The following is an 18,854-nucleotide window of genomic DNA, read 5'->3' as shown; positions in this document are numbered from 1 at the left end:
GGAGTTACTGATCAGGGCACATGCAGCTAAAAGTCAGTGGTTGCTGCTCCCTAGAAATGTATGGCTTAATGTCAGGATTTGGAAAACCAGCAGTGTTTTCTAGAATTCAATTTAAAGCGCTTTCAAGAATTGCTGGCAGTCCAATGGGCCATGGTTGCTTTCCGGAGTTGCACTGAGGTGTAACACTGAAATCTTTTCAGTCAAGTTTTACATAAATACTATACTGCCCAATTAAAGGCAGGGTTTTGGGTTTTTCAATCATGGGCTGCTGTATGAGACACCTGGTTTGCTGGTGGCAGGTGGGATACACCAGTCCCAGAGAGGAAAAAGGGTGTTAGGGCAGGAGTTAGCAGGGCTTATTGACAGGGCTTTAAACTAGATATGAAGGGGGGAGGGGATTTAACTGGGCCTGTTGGGGACAAGCCCAAGAGAAACATGCTAGGGATTGAAGGATGGCAGACTAAGGGGGACTATCAACCTCTTGTTTCATTTGTTTGAAAGGATAGTTTTTTAGATCCTGTCCTGCAGGGGAAAAAGGGTACTAGGACTGGCTCCCTGAAATGCCTGTACACCAATGCACGCAGCATGGGGAATAAACAGGAGGAGTTAGAAGTCTGTGTGCGGTCTAAAGGTTATGATCTAGTGGCAATTACAGAGACATGGTGGGACAGTTCACATGACTGGAATGTGGTCATGGATGGCTATGTCCTTTTTAGGAAAGATAGGTCAGCGAAGCGAGGTGGTGGAGTTGCTCTTTACATGAGAGAGCAACTAGAATGTATTGAGTTCTGTCCGGGGTCGGATGAGGAGCAAGTGGAATGTCTGTGGGTACGAATTAAGGGGCAGACTGGCACGGGTGATACAGTTGTGGGGGTCTATTATAGACCTCCTGATCAGGACGAAGGAGTTGATGAGGCTTTCTACAGGCAACTGGAAGTAGCCTCGCGACTACATGCCTTTAACTACCCCGATATTTGCTGGAAGACTCACACAGCCAGTCATTCACAGTCTAGGAGGTTCCTTCAGTGCATTGATGATAACTTCTTAATGCAAATGGTGGACATACCAACTAGGAGAGCAGCGCTGCTAGATTTAGTACTCGCCAACAAGGAGGGTTTGGTCGAAGTGGTGACAGTCAATGGCAGCCTTGGCTGCAGTGACCATGAGATGGTGGAGTTTAGGATCCTGTGTGGGAGGAATAGAATACCTAGCAAGGCCACAGTTCTGGATTTCCGAAGGGCCAACTTTGGCCTCTTCAGTCAACTGCTAAGGGAAGTCTCATGGGAAAGGGTACTAGGCGGTAAAGGGGCTCAGGATAGTTGGTCAGCATTCAAGGACCACTTCTTCCAAGCTCAGGATCGGAGCGTCCCAATGAGTAGGAAATCAAGTAAGGGATCTAGGAGACCGGCGTGGTTAAACAAGGAGCTGCTGGGCAAACTCAAGTGGAAAAGGAGAATCTATGGATTATGGAAGGAGGGGCTGGCCGCTTGGGAGGAATATAGGGCAGTTGTTAGAGGATGTAGGGAGGCAATTAGGACAGCTAAGGCCTCCTTGGAACTTAATCTTGCTAGTCGGGTTAAGGACAATAGAAAGGGCTTCTTCTAATACATAGCAAATAAAACTAACACAAAAGGCAATATAGGCCCACTGCTGAACGAGGTGGGTGCCCTGGAGACTGAGGATATAAAGAAGGCAGAGGTGCTGAATGCCTTCTTTGCCTCTGTCTTTACTCCTGCAGACTCTCCCCAGGGGGCCCGGATTCCTATAGCCCCAGAAGGAGTCAGGACAAAGGAGGAGTTTGCTTTGGTAGATGAGGATTGGGTTAGGGATCAGCTATGCAATCTGGACATCTGTAAATCGATGGGTTCGGATGGAATGCACCCACGGGTGCTGAGGGAGCTGGCGGAGGTCATTGCTAGGCCACTCTCCATCATCTTTGGGAAGTCGTGGGAGATAGGAGAGGTGCCTGAGGATTGGCGGATAGCAAATGTCACCCCAGTCTATAAGAAGGGCAAGAAGGAGGACCCGGGTAATTATAGACCGGTCAGCCTTACCTCCATCCCTGGAAAGGTGATGGAACAACTTATTCTTGACTCCATCACTAGGCATATCAAGGATGAGGGGGTCATTAAGAACAGCCAACATGGTTTTATGAAGGGGAAGTCATGTTTGACCAACCTTATAGCCTTCTATGAGGAAGTGACTAGGTGGAGGGATGATGGTAGAGCGGTAGATGTGGTTTTTCTTGATTTCAGTAAGGCATTTGATACTGTCTCCCACAGCATCCTCATAGATAAGCTAAGGAAGTGTGGGCTTGATGATCAGGTAGTGAGGTGGATCGAGAACTGGTTGAAAGGAAGAAGGCAGAGAGTTGTGGTCAATGGCGCAGAATCTAGCTGGAGGTCTGTGACTAGTGGAGTCCCTCAGGGGTCGGTGCTGGGACCGGTGCTGTTTAATATTTTCATCAATGACCTGGATGAGGGAACTGAGTGCACCCTCAGCAAGTTTGCTGATGACACAAAACTGGGAGGAGTGGCTGACACACCAGAGGACTGTGCTGCCATTCAGCGAGACCTGGACAGGCTGGAGAGTTGGGCGGGGAGAAACTTGATGAAATTTAACAAGGGCAAGTGTAGAGTCTTGCATCTGGGGAAGAACAACCCCATGTACCAGTACAGGTTGGGGGGTGACCTGCTGGAAAGTAGTGAAGGGGAAAGGGACCTGGGGGTCCTGGTGGATAGGAGGATGACCATGAGCCAGCAATGTGCTCTTGTGGCCAAGAAGGCAAATGGCATCTTAGGGTGCATTAGAAAGGGCGTGGTTAGTAGGTCAAGAGAGGTTCTCCTCCCCCTCTACTCAGCCTTGGTGAGGCCGCATCTGGAATATTGCGTCCAGTTCTGGGCCCCTCTGTTCAAGAAGGACAGGGAATTGCTTGAAGGAGTCCAGCGCAGAGCCACAAAGATGATTAAGGGAGTGGAACATCTCCCTTATGAGGAGAGGCTGAGGGAGCTGGGTCTCTTTAGCTTGGAGAAGAGGAGACTGAGGGGTGACCTCATCAATGTTTACAAATATGTAAAGGGTAGGTGTCAGGATGATGGAGCTAGGCTTTTTTCAGTGATATCCAGTGATAGGACAAGGGGCAATGGGTGTAAACTGGAGCATAGGAAGTTCCACGTTAACATCAGGAAGAACTTCTTTACTGTGAGAGTGACAGAGCACTGGAACAGGTTGCCCAGGGGGGTTGTGGAGTCTCCTACACTGGAGATATTCAAGGCCCGCCTGGGCAAGTTCCTGTGTGATGTACTGTAGGTTACCCTGCTCTTGCAGGGGGGTTGGACTAGGTGATCTTTTGAGGTCCCTTCCAACCCTTGGGATTCTGTGATTCTGTAATGCTGGCAAGCTAGTTTTGGAGTGCATGGTTTCCAGCAGAACTATGTGGGAGCCTGTGCAGAGAATTCCCCCTTTCAAACCAGTATTTGTTGTGCTGCACTGTTGACTCTACAGCTGTTCATTTCTTCATATCCTGTTTTGTCTCCGCTGCACACAGAATTGCAACCACAAAGGGCAACCCATGAAGTTGTAGTAGTAATTTCCTACAACCCAGGAAGTTGCTGGGAAAATGTATCTTTAAAACATATGGAGGAAGCCGCATGTTAGCAGTGTAGAGAGAAAGCACAAGTATTCAGGAATCAAGCAAACTTTTGTATAAATTCAGTACTTTCACTGAGAAGTAGGTAATGCAAATTATCTCATCCTGTGTATCTCAACTCATCAGCTACCCACAGAAGATTTTTCCACATGTAGCGGCTTAGACTTGAGATATAATCCCTATTATGTGCAACATCGGGAAACGTAGAACACTAAAAATGAAGTATGTTTGTCTCCATAGCACAGTGGAATGAAAACATATGGCAGGCAGCACAGATGGCTGCCAGAAGCTGGGAACACCCATTCGCATAGTTCTTGCAGCTCAAAACAAAAGCCAAAACAAAGGAACTCCAAGGGGGACAGAGATTGTTTTAGGCAGATAGCAGGATATCTGTCCTCCATGCCCACAGTCACTGTTTCTTCACCTTTGGTTGCTTAAGCTAGAAAGGAAAGCATGCCACCAGTTAAGAATTTGGTGTACTCTTAGTATTTGTCAAAACTTAGCATTTGTTAAGCACAGACATTATATAAAATGCATTTCTAATTTCCACTATATGTTCAAACCTCTGGTTCTGGACTAAATTTAAGATTTTGCCAGTGTTCTGTAAGCGATTCAGCAACTTAAAAAATGTGTCTATGTTGAAAAGACTTCTGTATCATTGCTTCATATCATATGTAGGGAGGAGAAGCAAACACAGACCCATGACTTCCTCCAACACAGTGGAATAGACCTAGGTCCTATCTAGACTTTGAATATGTTTTGAAAGTTACTCAGCATCACTGGCAGTAGTTCAGCTTTACTGTGTGCTAGCTTTTAAGGTTCTTATATAGGGTACTATCGTTGCTAGCAGTGCTTTATGCCCTTTAGCTTATGTCCTCTCTAAGCAGTAATTGGTGATACTATACTGATTGTTGGTCACGTAGTGTTGTCAACATGGGTAGAATGAAAGAGTCATAGCACTAACATCTGTGATAGTCTTTAGTAGGTTGATACAGTTTCTTCCTCCTTGAAGTTATTAATTAGTTTCAGGAGCAGAATTTTGAGACCTTCCATCCTACAATGCAGCACTTAGGACTGGCCAAGTAAGAAGCCAAGGTCAAACAGCCTCAAGTATCTGTATTTTAGGTGTACAGATACTGTGAAATGTGTAAGGGTCTAAATGTGACTGCCTCTCTGACTAAGAGAAGAGGGTTTTTTCCTTTATTTAGACTTTGTTTGTTATTGGGCTTTTCCTTTTATGGTAAGCTTTGTAATTAGGCTATTAGCTTTATTTATGATTAGCCTGCTTCAGTTTCTGCAGCTCCATCTTTTTCTGCACATTTCCATCTAATTTAAAATACATTTCAAATTGCTTTTAGTTTATACAGAGGATTGCAACTATATTCTAATTATCCTATGACAAAAATTAAGTTAGTTTCTTTTATTTAGTAAGGAGACTAAAGGGATAGATTAAAAATACTCAAGCTCAGCAACAAAGAAAAGGCAATAGTAATTAAAACAGATGGCACCCAGAAACCAACAAACCCCACCAGTATTTAATAAAATGTAATGGGTAAAGAAAATGTAATGGTCTACATAAGCTAGTGCTAGCAAAAGTAACTTCCATGATTGACCCCATTTTTGAGATGTTTTTCGATGTGCTCATTTATATTTAAATCATTGAAAATTTTCAGTAGAAATGCTCAGAATAGTGAGCAGCTTTTTTTGCAAAGCCGTCTAAGATCTCAGGAATACCCTTTTTTAAACATCCTTTATTTTTACTAGTCTAAGCTATAGAAATACTTTGAAAATTAAGAACAGCTCCTACTGCTTGACACAAATTCATTCCTTTCTTTCTTGCGGTGAATAACCTGAGTCTTTGATTTTGGAAAAAGTGTGTTTAGTGACATACTGTGAGCAAGAGTTTTAAGAGCACAATATCTATAATGCTTATGAGATGTCATTGTGGCATTGAGTACCTATAGAGACTTGAAGGACTGAGTTTTACATACTGGCTAGCTATAGCTTTCTGTTAGGGACCTTATAAATGGGGGAAAAGGTTATTTCACTATGCATTTTGATTGTAACATATCCATATATGTCCTGTTGATTTGATCTTTTCATTATGTAATGGTATGTGTTATTTCATATCATTGGAACTTTGGTAATATAACGTGTGTGTCCCATATCCCCTCCAAAACTGCCATCAGCTAGCACCTTGCTTCTGTCACAATCAGGAGGCAATGCTGGATTTATTTTAGATAAGCACTTCAAATAACAATATACAGAGTTCACTGCTAGCAAAAAGATGTAAAACTTTATTGGCCAAAAGGGAAGTGCCTGTTTGTGGACTGCATTAATAATTTTGGAGCTGGTCTGGTTTGGTTTAGTAAGAAGCTTGCCCCTGATGATTGGTTTGGGTGTTTCCCTTTGTTGGGTTTCTGCCTAAGGATACTTGCTGATTTCCATGATGCTAGCAATGATGGCTTCAAAGAAAATAGGACAAAACCCCAACATTTGAAATAACAGATTGGAATTAAAAAATAAACAACAACCCCCCCAAACAAACAAACCCCCAAAACTCCACATTGAAGGCAGCAGAACAGACAGGATGTGTTAGACACTGCATTTTAATTTCAACAGTTGAGGATAAATAAAGTGATGTCAGGTTAATGCTGGTAAATGAATATGAAATTTGTATCATTTGGGGGTTTATTTAGCGAGTTAGGCTAATTGGTTTGGGTTTTGTAAATAAAAATTTTTTTAAAGGAAGTATTATTATCATGGAGACTTACAAAGGCAAACAGTGCCTTCAGCAAGTTCTTGCTCAAGTTTCACAACTATGTATGAACTGCCTTTATCTCAGCCATCAGTCATCTCAGCCCCTGACACTATCGTTAGTGGTAGCAGTTATTTCCCTACTTCAAAGTCAGGTTTTGATGAGGTTTTTTTCAATATAAATCCATTTGGGTTTTTTTAACCAGGATGAAAACCCAGGGTTCACACTCAGTGTGATGGACACTGCAATTTTTCTTGACTAGCATTGTAGCTAACTATATTCTGCAACTTTGTTTTATAGTTTTGTTTCAGATTTTTAAGGCTCACCTGTAATCGATACTTGTGCACTAGTTTATTGCTGACAAAAAATTAATGTGTGACAGAAAGATATGAAGAAATGGGCATTCATCCAGTCCCAATATATAAATAACCTCCTGAAGAAACAGGAAGATTTACACGCATTTCCAGCCCACAGAAATGAAATCCATGATAGGAAACAGACATTAAAGAGAAACAAGCACTTGCCAGAACACTGGAAAGTACTTTTTTAAACTTTTTATTGCGTTTACTTCGCATACAGGAGTGATTACTGGTCATGGGAGGAAATTCAGCCCTTTGCAAATATTCAGTGATAAATACATCTGTGAACAGTGCATGGAGGCAGCACGTATGCTAGTGAAAGAGTGGCTGAAAGACTGGAAAAAGAGAAAAGGAAATAATATAATTAATTTTTAAAGAACTGGAGGTTTCCTGGCATGGGATAACAAATTCAGTGGAAGCCAACTAGAACCTATTATACTCCAAGAATTGAATATTAAATCTATAACTGGGGAATATTTTATTGAAGAAGTTGTATGGAAGAGGCATTCTGGTCATATAGTGTTACCTGTTAGTCAAGCAGGAGTCACCACTAAGCAGTATTGATCAGTGGATTTTGTATTTAATACATACTAGACTGAGAAAGCCAGCACTGTAACACTGGATTAGTTATATTATCAGTAAGATGAATGTATTTGACAGTGCAGCCTAATCAGATGCTTTGGCCATCTTTTGGAAGATTCCCTTAATTATCGTGTGATATCCATTACCTTCTGGGGGAACCCTCCCTCTTGTCTTGATTGTGAAAAGCCCTTCCAGATTTTCCTTCTTCTAAACTAGTGGTTTCCATCCTTTGAAGCAGTCTCGGCTTTGGAGATCAATGCAACTTTCAAGCAAGTCACAGGTAAGATCTGGAGAGTTTCACACCCTCCTCAGATTCTGTCTTTTTCTTACTCTCTCTGCATATCACAGGCTGATACCCCAGCCCCATATAGCCTCCCTGCATTCCCCAGCTCATAATGGCTGCCGTTCTTTCTTGGCAGTGGGAGAAAGCAAGGTGTGAAGATGACAGTAGCAAGGTCTGCTGAGTGAATTCCTTGAATACATTAAAGGCCAGGCTGGATGTTGTTCTGGGCAACCTGATGTAGTTGAAGATGTCCCCAGTCATTGCAGGAGGGGCGGACTAGATGACCTTTGAAGGTCCCTTCCAACCCAAACCATTCTATGATTCCATAGTACAGTCCCCTAAAACTGCCACAGCCTTTATTGTTGACAGATTTTATTCACCACCTTGTATGATCTTATTTCCTAACTGGTTTTTGTCCCACTCACAGTATATTCACAGGACAGCTGAATCCTCAGCCTGTTGTCACTCTAGTATCGTGTCCCTCAGTAATCGTCCCTCACTGGTATTCTCCTCTGTTCCCAGCAGGAGGTGGTGTAAGGGGCCCACAGAGCAGGGGAAAGTGAAGCAGCAGTTGCTCTAAGGAAAGGGTATTAGGACCAGTATTAGAATCTAATATTTTTGCATGTTTATGCATACAGTTCAAAAGGGCAATGGGGCTTCCGAACAAATTATATCAGCAGATTTTGCTTCTTGGGAAAATTGTTCCTCACACCTTGTGGAAGCATTACAGAAGAACTGAAGAAATGGCACCGGAAGCACAAAGAATTGAGTGAGGGATTATACATCAAGTTTGCATGTTGTGCCACAGATGCCTGTTGAAAGGATGCAAATGCTGTTAGACTGTCAATATAACTCCAGAGGATGACCCCAAAAAAATACTAAATTGAGAATAATATTTTCATTTCATGTCTTTTTGGAGTATCAACTATGTTTCTTAATAACCTGCAAAGGCCTGTAGGAGTAAAAATGTAAAGCACAACATCCAACCCATTAACATGCTAATTCATTTAGAGGGAATCTAAAAAGTAGTTTCACCTATTTGCATCTTCATGCTGCTGTGTTACAGAACCTGTTAAGCAAGCCATGCCCCTGGCACAGTTAACACCCTGGAGGGAGCACCATCGTTATGGATTATGGGATATCCTGTCATGAACAGCATGGGAGTAGCACAGATCAAAGGCGGGATGACAGGCACTGCAATCCTCATTCTGAAATGCAGTATTTGATAAGTGATCATAAATGAGCAGGAGAGATCTAAACATTAAACAGAAGCTGGAGGAGGCAGTGTGGGAGTGCTTATGTTCCGTGTGTGTGCTCTGTGGGACTACGTGTATTGTACTGAATGTCTGGGGGATGCTGTGTGCTGCACCATGCTATGGAGGTGTTTGTGGCTAAAAGCAGTCATGCTGGTTTGGTGAAGCAGCTTGCAGCTGGAACATGTGCCTTGAGTTACGTTTGAGTACTGTAACTGTGCTCTGTCTTTACGGTAATGTGAGAGTTGGTACGGTTCCTGCTTTGCTGTACTTTAACAAAAACTATCAGAAAAAAAAAGGTTTGTTTGCTCTGAGTTCTCTTCAATTCTGCACAGCAAGTCAAAATTAGTAGCTTCCATTGTTTGGGAGAATGGATGTTCTGATTAGAAAGTTGAGGAAAACTTTACAGTTTATTTTGTGAATTAAATGTCACAAAGAACAATACGTCTGTAGTCGATCTCTGAAACTTTAGTGACTTCAAGTAATGTCATTGTTTTCAGTTGTCATGCTAGTGCGCTCTTTCATCATCATTGCTCGTGTCCTGGAGAACTGCATCCAGAGTATTTTGAGAGAAATGACAGAAAATAATAAGCAACTGAAACAAACAAAACCAAAAGAAAACAAACAAAAAAAAACACTAAAAAAAAATCCCCCGCCGCAGGTTAGGAAACCTGAGGAATTCATTTGCATGTTTTTGGAGCTAAGAGGTGCCTTTGCAATAAACTAAAGGCAAGATGTAAAGTGAAAAAGGAGCTTCCATGCTTCCCTATCGCAAGTCATGAGAGAAATGAGCTTAGCAGGAAAATGTCATGTTTTAGTAGAGCGTCCACTCTGTTTCCAAAGGCTCAGGAAACATGGAAGAACCAGGAAGAATCTCTCGGTGTTTGAGTGAAGAGCTCCCTTTGGGACTCATTACGAGATAAATGAGATTCTGATACCTAGTGTGAAAAAGTTAAAAAAAAAAAAAAAAGAACTATTGATACATAAATTGCATTTTCTAACTTTTGAAGAGACCAAAAAGGACAGAAAGTGTTGAATGGGGACAGAAACTGATACTGTGTTGCAAAGTTCTGGATAAGGTGTGTTGCCTTTTCATGGGAACTTGACAAATCCATTGCACTTACTACCTGGAAATGAAAGAATGTGAGCAGCGGTAACAGCCAAGGTGGAAGAAACCAAGCTGCTTCCAGATAAATTGAAAGAGCTGCTCTTCAAGGGCTTCCTTACTTTTCTTCCAGTAGAAGAGCATGGGTGGAATAAAACCCAACTAACTAAGAAAGGTGAGTTGTTATTATAACAATTCTATAGCAGAATGGTAACAACTTTGGTGTGAGTTTACTATGAGACACAGTATAAGAAAACATATTCTCTCCAGCTGTTATATATGAGCACAGTGTATCAGTAAGTTATTTGCAAAATTAGCTTTGAAAGAACGTGGGGTATGATTGTTGTATAATAGTTAATGGATCTCTTGAAAAAATAGATATGCTGGCTTTTTTCATGCTTAGGTCTGGCAGTAAGGTAAAACTTACAGGACCTTTTCTTAAGGTTCTTTGCTTTATAGTCTGCAAGAAATGGAGGAATATTCTGAAAGAAAGGCATCAATGAAGAACACTTCACTGTACTACAAGTTAAATGCAGAGTAGATTTCAAAAAGAAATGTGCAGGATAATGGGGACACTATTTCCATATGATTTGGGTTAAACCCCCCACAGGTATAAATGTCTGAAACCAGCTTACTTTTAACACATCATGTAGATGAAAAGCTTTCTTCTAGAACATCAGAATTCATTCACTGAGTATTAAAGCACATATGTTCAGAGTCACTCAGAAGACTGTTTTTCTTCCTCACAGGTGACAGGCAGGAATCCTGAATCTAAGAAGGAAATGATGTGATCCAACTCAGAAAAGATGTTCTTGGAAGCCTTGCCGGACTGAAGATAACCTAGTCTGAGATTCACAAATTCTAATACACGTGTGCCATAGCAAAGCACTGCCTGAATAATTCCTGAGTAGTCAAACACAGTGTCCTGGCTGCTACTGAAGGCTGTTGCTAACTGCAACTTCTGCTGCCTTTACCAGTGGTGGCTACAGTTATTGCAAGCAAGGTACATATAAGAACGATTGATCTGGATGTTTTTACTTCACCTAAAGACTGAGGTAATGTGTTCTTACTTTTCTTTATCAAAACCAGGAGAGGGCTAAGTAGAGTGAAGACTCCACAGAGTTAAATGGGAGCAATGTAAAGAAGGCAGTAGAAAGTGAGGGTAAGCATTGTTATGTGGATAAAAATAGGACAGGAGACCATAACCTGAATATAATACCATATTTAATTTGTTGCATTTGCTACTTTATTTACCCATTCTCCTGATGAATATAGCAAGAATAAAATGCAAGGCAGAAACATCACTATTGAAACGAATAATAGAGGACAGCTGTGTGCCATCTGGGAAAGAAACATTCAAGACCCAGAAATACCAATATGTTAAAGTGCATGAGGCAAGTAGCAGTGACCATTTTTAAACACCGCTTGTCTAATCATCCAAGCTGTCAAATTACACAACTATTGAGATAAATAGGAGCTGCGGCTTCTGAGCTCTGTTACAAATTAGGCCACCTGAGAAATTGCTGGGTAGCTGATCTGAAAAAAGTTATTGCTAGGGAGCTGTAAGTTCAGATAATGCTTACATTTAAGACTAAGTAGGTGACTGAGTCTTGTATACATTTCACCAGTTCAGCTATACAACCGTCTTTACTTTATTAATTTTTTTAGTTCAAGCATGCATCTGATTTTTGTAATTACTTTCTCAAAGACTTTTGAAAAAAATCTATTCCCAAAAGCCCAAGGATTGTCTAGTGACAGGTAGTCTGAAACACTGCATTTCAGCAAATTGAATTTTTAGTAAACAGGTTACTGGGAAGATAAGCAGCTTAAGTCAGCTAGAAAAGAATATTCACAAATAGAACATTATTGCATCAACTTCCTCTTCTAAACTGCTTTGTAATTGCCAGAAGCACACAGTAAGCACATTTCCTGTGCTTTGGGCTATAAAACAGTAATTCAAATTTTAGGGCATCTAGTACCAATTCAAAATCATCACAGCCTAGTGATTCAAAGCATTGAGCCAGCATACACTCAAGTTGCCAATGCAAACTTGCTGGAAAGGGGTGTTGTTAATTTGTGTGATAGGTAACTTCAAACTGTCTGACCGTGGCTCTGTTATTCTGTGTCTGACTGAACCGTTCATAGGTAGCCCAGACTTTTCTTTTTGGTAGTTCCTTCTTTTTGTCTTCCCCACTTTCTGTGCTCAGATGTGAGCTGTCCTCATGTGTGCCTACCCCCAGTCCTCTTTCAGTTGGACTTTCACAAGATATTTTATTCAACTCTTTTTGTTGATCTTTGCCTCAGATCTCCAGTTGTCCAAATATTCCAAAACTTGTGGTTTCCTCCTCTTTTTCCCTTTGACCTCAGTATAAGCCATGTGGGTGCACTGGACACATCATAATGACATGCTCTACCTCAGCAGCTATAAGTGGAGGCTGTAACCATCTGCCTGTCTTGGCTCTTTCCTGAGACTTTCCTCTTCCTGCATTACCACAAGAACCACACGGCTCAGTTTTGAGAAAGGAAATGCGAATGCACATCCTGACCCAGTTGTCATTGATTCCAGTCAAAACTGGTGGTAAAATGAAGCTATGCAGGAGAGCTTGCCAGGTTGAACAGAGCCTTGGGTGACATGGTCTAGTGTGAGGCATCCCTACCTGTGGCAGGGGGTTGGAATGAGATGATCTTACAATGAGGTGGTCCTTACAACCCTAAGTATTCTATGGTTCTATGATTCTATCTCTTGCCCCCCATGTAATTACTAATCATATATCAAACCAGAGTTAATGTATCAGAGGTGACTGAATTTTAGCTTAAGAGAACCAGATATGATCTGTTTAGATACTTTCCAGAATAGTGGGCTTCTCTGTTGGCTGTATCAGTCATCATTCTTCCCCACAGATTCAACATGTCCACGCATGCCTTGTACAGTAACAACTCCTTCACCCTTCTATCATCCCAGGAATGAGTAGGCATGGCTTTCTGCTATTAGAAAGCAGTCTTGATACACACTCTGGATCCATCATAGATTTCAGTCTGGAAAGCTGGAGAAATATACTAGTAATGCAGACCTTCAATGTGCAAGAGGAGTCTTGCTGGGTAAAAATGAATCATCACTCACATTTTCTTGCCCAAAGAGCCTTGGGTGAACTGCTAGGAAAAAAACCTGCATCTGTTAGCCAAAAAGATATTCCCCTTTGGAAAAAGAGAGCTCCATTTCAGGGGAGCTGGAACAGAGGGACAGGAAGGAAGGGGATATGTGGTTAACTCACACAAAAGCTACCCAAGTGAGAAAAGCCTAGCATGCTTCATTGTTTTCATCACCCTGAGCTCAAGGGAGGCAGGGATTTTCTGAATGGCATGGCACAGCATGTCCAAAACCCGGTGGCTGTTTGCATTTTCAGTGCTAATTAACACCACCACAACAAAGTTTGTGATTCCCAGCCTCCACATGATTGCAGCAACCTTCCTCTCAGCTCAGTATAACTTGGCTGATGGCTGTTTCTGTGCCATGTGTGTTCAGCACAGATCTTCAAAAACATTGCCTTCTCTATTGTGTTTCTTGCCATTGTCTTTGCCTGCTCAGCATTTGTAGCTCTTTCCACTGCCACCAATCGTTTAAAAATCTCAGTTGTTACTAGCATGGATGTTAATTTTATTCATAATGAGAATTTATCCTGAGCAGGGCCAGCTCAGCCTCCTTTGCTTTCTCTCTGCATGCACTTCTCTTCTCCTGTGTGGTCACAGCACAAGGAAGCTTTTTCCTAGACAGCGAATTTCAGTACAAATGTGTGTAATTTCTATAACCAGCTCCTGCCTTGACAACCCTGTTTATGCTGCTCAGTGAAAGTGTGTCACAGTTTAAGACTGAATTGACAGTGAGGAGACTAGGTGGATTTGGATACTAAAGCTCCTGGAGTCACAGATATTTAATGTGGAAAGTGACATGACCTCCCTGTTGTTCAGGAAGAGAGTGCAGTGTGATGTCCAGTGTGACAGTCTCTAGAAAACCTGCTTCTTCTGCAGTAAAGGAGGTGGTGTGGTCTAGAAGAAAGTTAGATGAATCAGTACAGCAGTCCCAGCCATGCAGTGGGCAGTCCAGGCACAGGGCCCTGGGGTCCCCACAGCTAACCCTGGGCTTCCCACAGCTAACCCTGGGCTTCTGCTGTACCTTCTCCCCAGCAGCACTCTCTCAGCACCACTCACAACTAGAAAGTTCTCCATGCCTCAGCAGTGGCACAGCAATTAACAGGTTAGTTACAAGGGAATAACTAGAGGGTAAGCAAGGTCCAAGCCGTATGCCAAACCATCATATTGTTCTTGGAGGATTAAAATGGAAAATGTCCCGGTGTTTTTTGAGAACAGTCTTGCCCATCTGACCCTAGTAACAGCTACTGACAAGCATGCCAAGAATCATAGAATCATAGAATAGTTAGGGTTGGAAAGGACGTTAAGATCATCTAGTTCCACCCCCCTGCCATGGGCAGGGACACCTCACACTAAACCATGTCACCAAAGGCTCTGTCCTACCTTGCCTTGAACACCGCCAGGGATGGAGCACTCACAGCCTCCCTGGGCAACCCATTCCAGTGCCTCACCACCCTAACTGGAAAGAATTTCCTCCTTATATCCAATCTGAACTTCCCCTGTTTAAGTTTTAACCCGTTACCCCTTGTCCTGTCACTACAGTCCGTGACAAAGAGTCTCTCCCCAGCATCCCTACAGGCCCCTTTCAGGTACTGGAAGGCCGCTATGAGGTCTCCACGCAGCCTTCTCTTCTCCAGGCTGAACAGCCCCAACTTTCTCAGCCTGTCTTCATACGGGAGGTGCTCCAGTCCCCTGATCATCCTCGTGGCCCTCCTCTAGACTTGTTCCAACAGTTCCATGTCCTTTTCATGTTGAGGACACCAGAACTGCACACAGTACTCCAGGTGAGGTCTCAGGGGAGCAGAGTAGAGGGGCAGGGTCACCTCCTTCGACCTGATGGTCATGTTCCTTTTGATGCAGCCCAGGATACAGTTGGCTTTCTGAAGCCGGCTCATGTGCATTTTCTCATCAACCAACACCCCAAGTCCTTCTCTGCAGGGCTGCTCTGAATCTTTTCTCTGCCCAACCTGTAGCTGTGCCTGGGATTGCTCCAACCCAGGTGTAGGACCTTGCACTTGGCATGGTTGAACTTCGTAAGGTTGGCATCAGCCCACCTCACAAGCGTGTCAAGGTCCCTCTGGATGGCATCCCTTCCCTCCAGCATATCAACCGAACCACACAGCTTGGTGTCATCGGCAAACTTGCTGAGGGCGCACTCAATCCCACTGTCCATGTCAGCAATGAAGATGTTAAACAAGACCGGTCCCAACACCGTATCCCTGAGGGACACCACTTGTTACCGGTCTCCAGCCGGACATAGAGCCATTGACCACAACTCTTTGTGTGCGGCCATCCAGCCAGTTCTTTATCCACCGAGTAGTCCATCCATCAAATTGATATCTCTCCAATTTAGAGAGAAGGATGTCGTGTGGGACAGTATCAGATGCTTTGCACAAGTCCAGGTAGATGACATCAATTGCTTTACCCTTATCCATCAATTCTGTAGCCCCATCATAGAAGGCCACCAAATTGGTCAGGCAGGATTTCCCCTTAGTGAAGCCATGCTGGCTGTCACCAAGCACCTTGTTGTTTTTCATGTGCCTTAGCATGCCATCCAGGAGAATCTGCTCCAAGATTTTGCCAGGCACAGAGGTGAGACTGACTGGTCTGTAATTCCCCGGGTCTTCCATTTTCCCCTTCTTGAAAATGGGGGTTATATTTCCCTTTTTCCAGTCATCGGGAACTTCACCTGACTGCCATGATTTTTCAAATACGATGGCCAGTGGCTCAGCAACTTCATTCACCAGCTCCTTCAGGGCCCGCGGATGGATTCCATCAGGTCTCACGGACTTGTGCACGTTCAGAATACATCAGGCAGGTGGGTAAACCCTGAACACAGTTCAGATGACAGTATCAGGCATTGACAGTGTACACCCACAGAAAGCTGCTAACATGTGCTTTTGCTAGTTCAGCAAAGTGTTTGAGATACAGTTGTATAAATACACATGACCTGGCTAAATGTATACCTTTACATGATCCAGCAATGGGTAGACTTCTTAAATGCCTTGGAACCATGGCCTGAAATTAATTCACAATCAAGGGCACTCAATAATCTGAACAGCTCTTTCATAATTACAGTACTGGATTATGATGACATTATTTTAAAATGCAGTAGAATATGAACTTTTTTAAAAAAATAAAAATTTCCTGTTAAAATATACAATATTTGTTTATACATTATACTATATACATATGTTTATACTTTATAAAACGTGGAATGTGCACTGTAGTGTAAGAAATTTAAAAGAAGACTAAAAATGCTTGGAGGAACATCAGCATAGCCACCTACATTTACTCCAGCATCATACATAGGCTGAACAAGTCTAACCATGCACATTCACAGATCAGCAGCTGCCAGAAAGAAAGAAACTCCCTCTGTCCTTCTCTAATGTATATAGAATTGGCTGTCTTCAAGGTAGATCGCTATCTACTACTTGGCTCAGGATACATGATTGGAAAAGGCATTCCAACATTAAGAATGACCTATTTACTAAACTGCTGGAGCTACTGAGAACATAGTACACTAATATTTGTGATTTGTTCTATTTCTGCTGTATACATTAATGGTTCTCTACCCATGCAAAAACCTTTGAAGCACTCATTCTGTTTTCTCTGGTCTTTCTGATACTCATTGCAGCAGTCCTGTTTCACTATATATGAATTATTTTGACAGGTCCTACATATACATTTGAGAATTGGAAAAAACAGACACCATTCTAATCAGCAAGCCCCAAACTCTCAAGCACTAGGCAAACCCCTGCAAGTGTTACCTCATTCTTGTTCTGCAAGAAACACTCTTTTTCTTATTTTGCCCAAAGTGGAAGAAAACACAGCCTACGGCTCAGACGTTCATGTGTCTGCAATAAAACGGGGGTAGAACAGATAACTTACTTTCCCTTCCAGGCAGCTGCCATTATTTTCTGTAATCTCTGTGCAGCACTTAGATATTAGTTTAATAGGTTCCTTAGAAACTGGCAGAGTAAAATTATGCTAAATAAGCAATATTTACTAGAAATTCTTCTGATCCTTCCCTGGAGGCATAGTTGAACGTTACAACTGACTCCTCAAAGGCAGCTGCTCCATTTCCAATCCCTTCATTTCTCAGGAAAAGCATTTTGCAAAAGGGAAAATCTTTATTACTACTCAGTCAAAATGATTCTCTTCAGATTCCAATTTGTATACTAACTCAGATGCGGGGCTCCTGCTAATCCCTTCTCTTGTGGTTTTACATGGGCAATAATTCAAGAAGTGGAGCAGGCTGGACAAGGCAAGCCTTTGCCTTTCACACAGCAAAATGAAAGTTACTAATTGAGAAGCTGCATGTTGGGAAACATCTTTTTAGGCTTGTCAGAAATCTATGACCATAATATTTATCATCTTATGCATTTTACTTTTGGTGGTATCTTAAATTGTAAATATTTTTCATGCTCGTGCCTAAAATAACGTGAGTTTGGGGCTACATACACATTTAGGCCTAGGAAATAGATGCTAAGTTACACCACAGGATATTTCTTTTCAAAACAGCAAATATTTCAGAACAGGGCTTGTACTGAACACAGTAGAATTTCTGCTTACTAACAGTGTTAAAAACAGCAAGGGTAGAGTCTTATTTGGTTTTCATTCACTGATATGATGCTATTACACGGAGATGATCCCACCTAAGGTTACATGCCTAGAAGTTACATCTGAAGTCAAAGTGAGTAGTCCAGGCTCCCTCCCGAGTTGGTGGAAAAAGGCAGGCAATGCCAGAGGGCGACTTGGAGGGGCACCATGCTTTGGCAGTACCTTTGAGCATGTAGTCTTGTACAACCTACACAATAGTATGCGACCCTAGAGTAAGGCAACGTGTCGCTGGTAGAAAGAAGGCTCAACATAGTGGTGATGCTTGAAAGCATTCATGGTAGTAGCAGAATAAAGTTCTTTGGGGCCTCTGAGGTGAAGAGCTCCCCGTGCTGATTACCACAGCCCAGAAGAGGGCAGTGGTTTATCAACAAACTCCTGCCCGGAGCATCAGGGCTTCAATCCCGCTGGAGCACCCTCAGGGCACAGCCGCGGCGGCGGGGACGGATCGGTGTTGGAGCCGACTGAAAGCGGGTAGAGCTCTACCCTTTAATGGTTCCACCGTGCCCCGGACGCCTCTCCTACCGACAGCACCGCCTCTCCCCCACCCGCGGTGTCAGCATCCCCTTGCAGACTCGGGGCACGGGACGGCCGTGCCCCGCGCACCCCGCACGAAGCGCGTCTCCGCGGCAAGGCGGGCGCTGTCCCGCCTGCTCCTCCCGGCTGCTCCCTCCCTCCGTCCCTCCCAGCGCCCCCGCGCGGTGGCACGGCTCCCTGCCTGTTGCCACCCGTAGTGACGTCTCACAGCCGCCGCTCCTTCCGCCTCTTCGATTGGTCAGCAGCCCTCCCAGGCAGCCCGCCTCCGGCGCATGATTGGCGGCTCGGCTCGGCTCGGGGCGCGGGGCAGGGGGGGAAGGCGGCCCGGGCCGGTTGGACTCGGTAGGCGGTAGCGGCGCTGGTGCCGGACGGGGGCTGCGCACTTATTGTCTGAGCGCGGGGCGCTGGCGGTAGCGGGGAGGAGTGGCACCGGGACGGGACGGGGAGCGGAAGGAGGGCCGGGCCAGCTTCTGGTGTCGGCGTGTATGTGTGAGGGGGGTGGGGGCTGCGCGGGTACGAGCGTGCGGGTGCGCGGGCGAAGGGGAGGTTTTATTCTTAATC

Source organism: Lathamus discolor, chromosome 2, assembly GCF_037157495.1.
Source record: "Lathamus discolor isolate bLatDis1 chromosome 2, bLatDis1.hap1, whole genome shotgun sequence".
Lineage (NCBI taxonomy): Eukaryota > Metazoa > Chordata > Aves > Psittaciformes > Psittacidae > Lathamus > Lathamus discolor.
The sequence above is the reverse complement of the archived record's forward strand: the minus strand, read 5'-3'. Positions refer to the sequence as shown.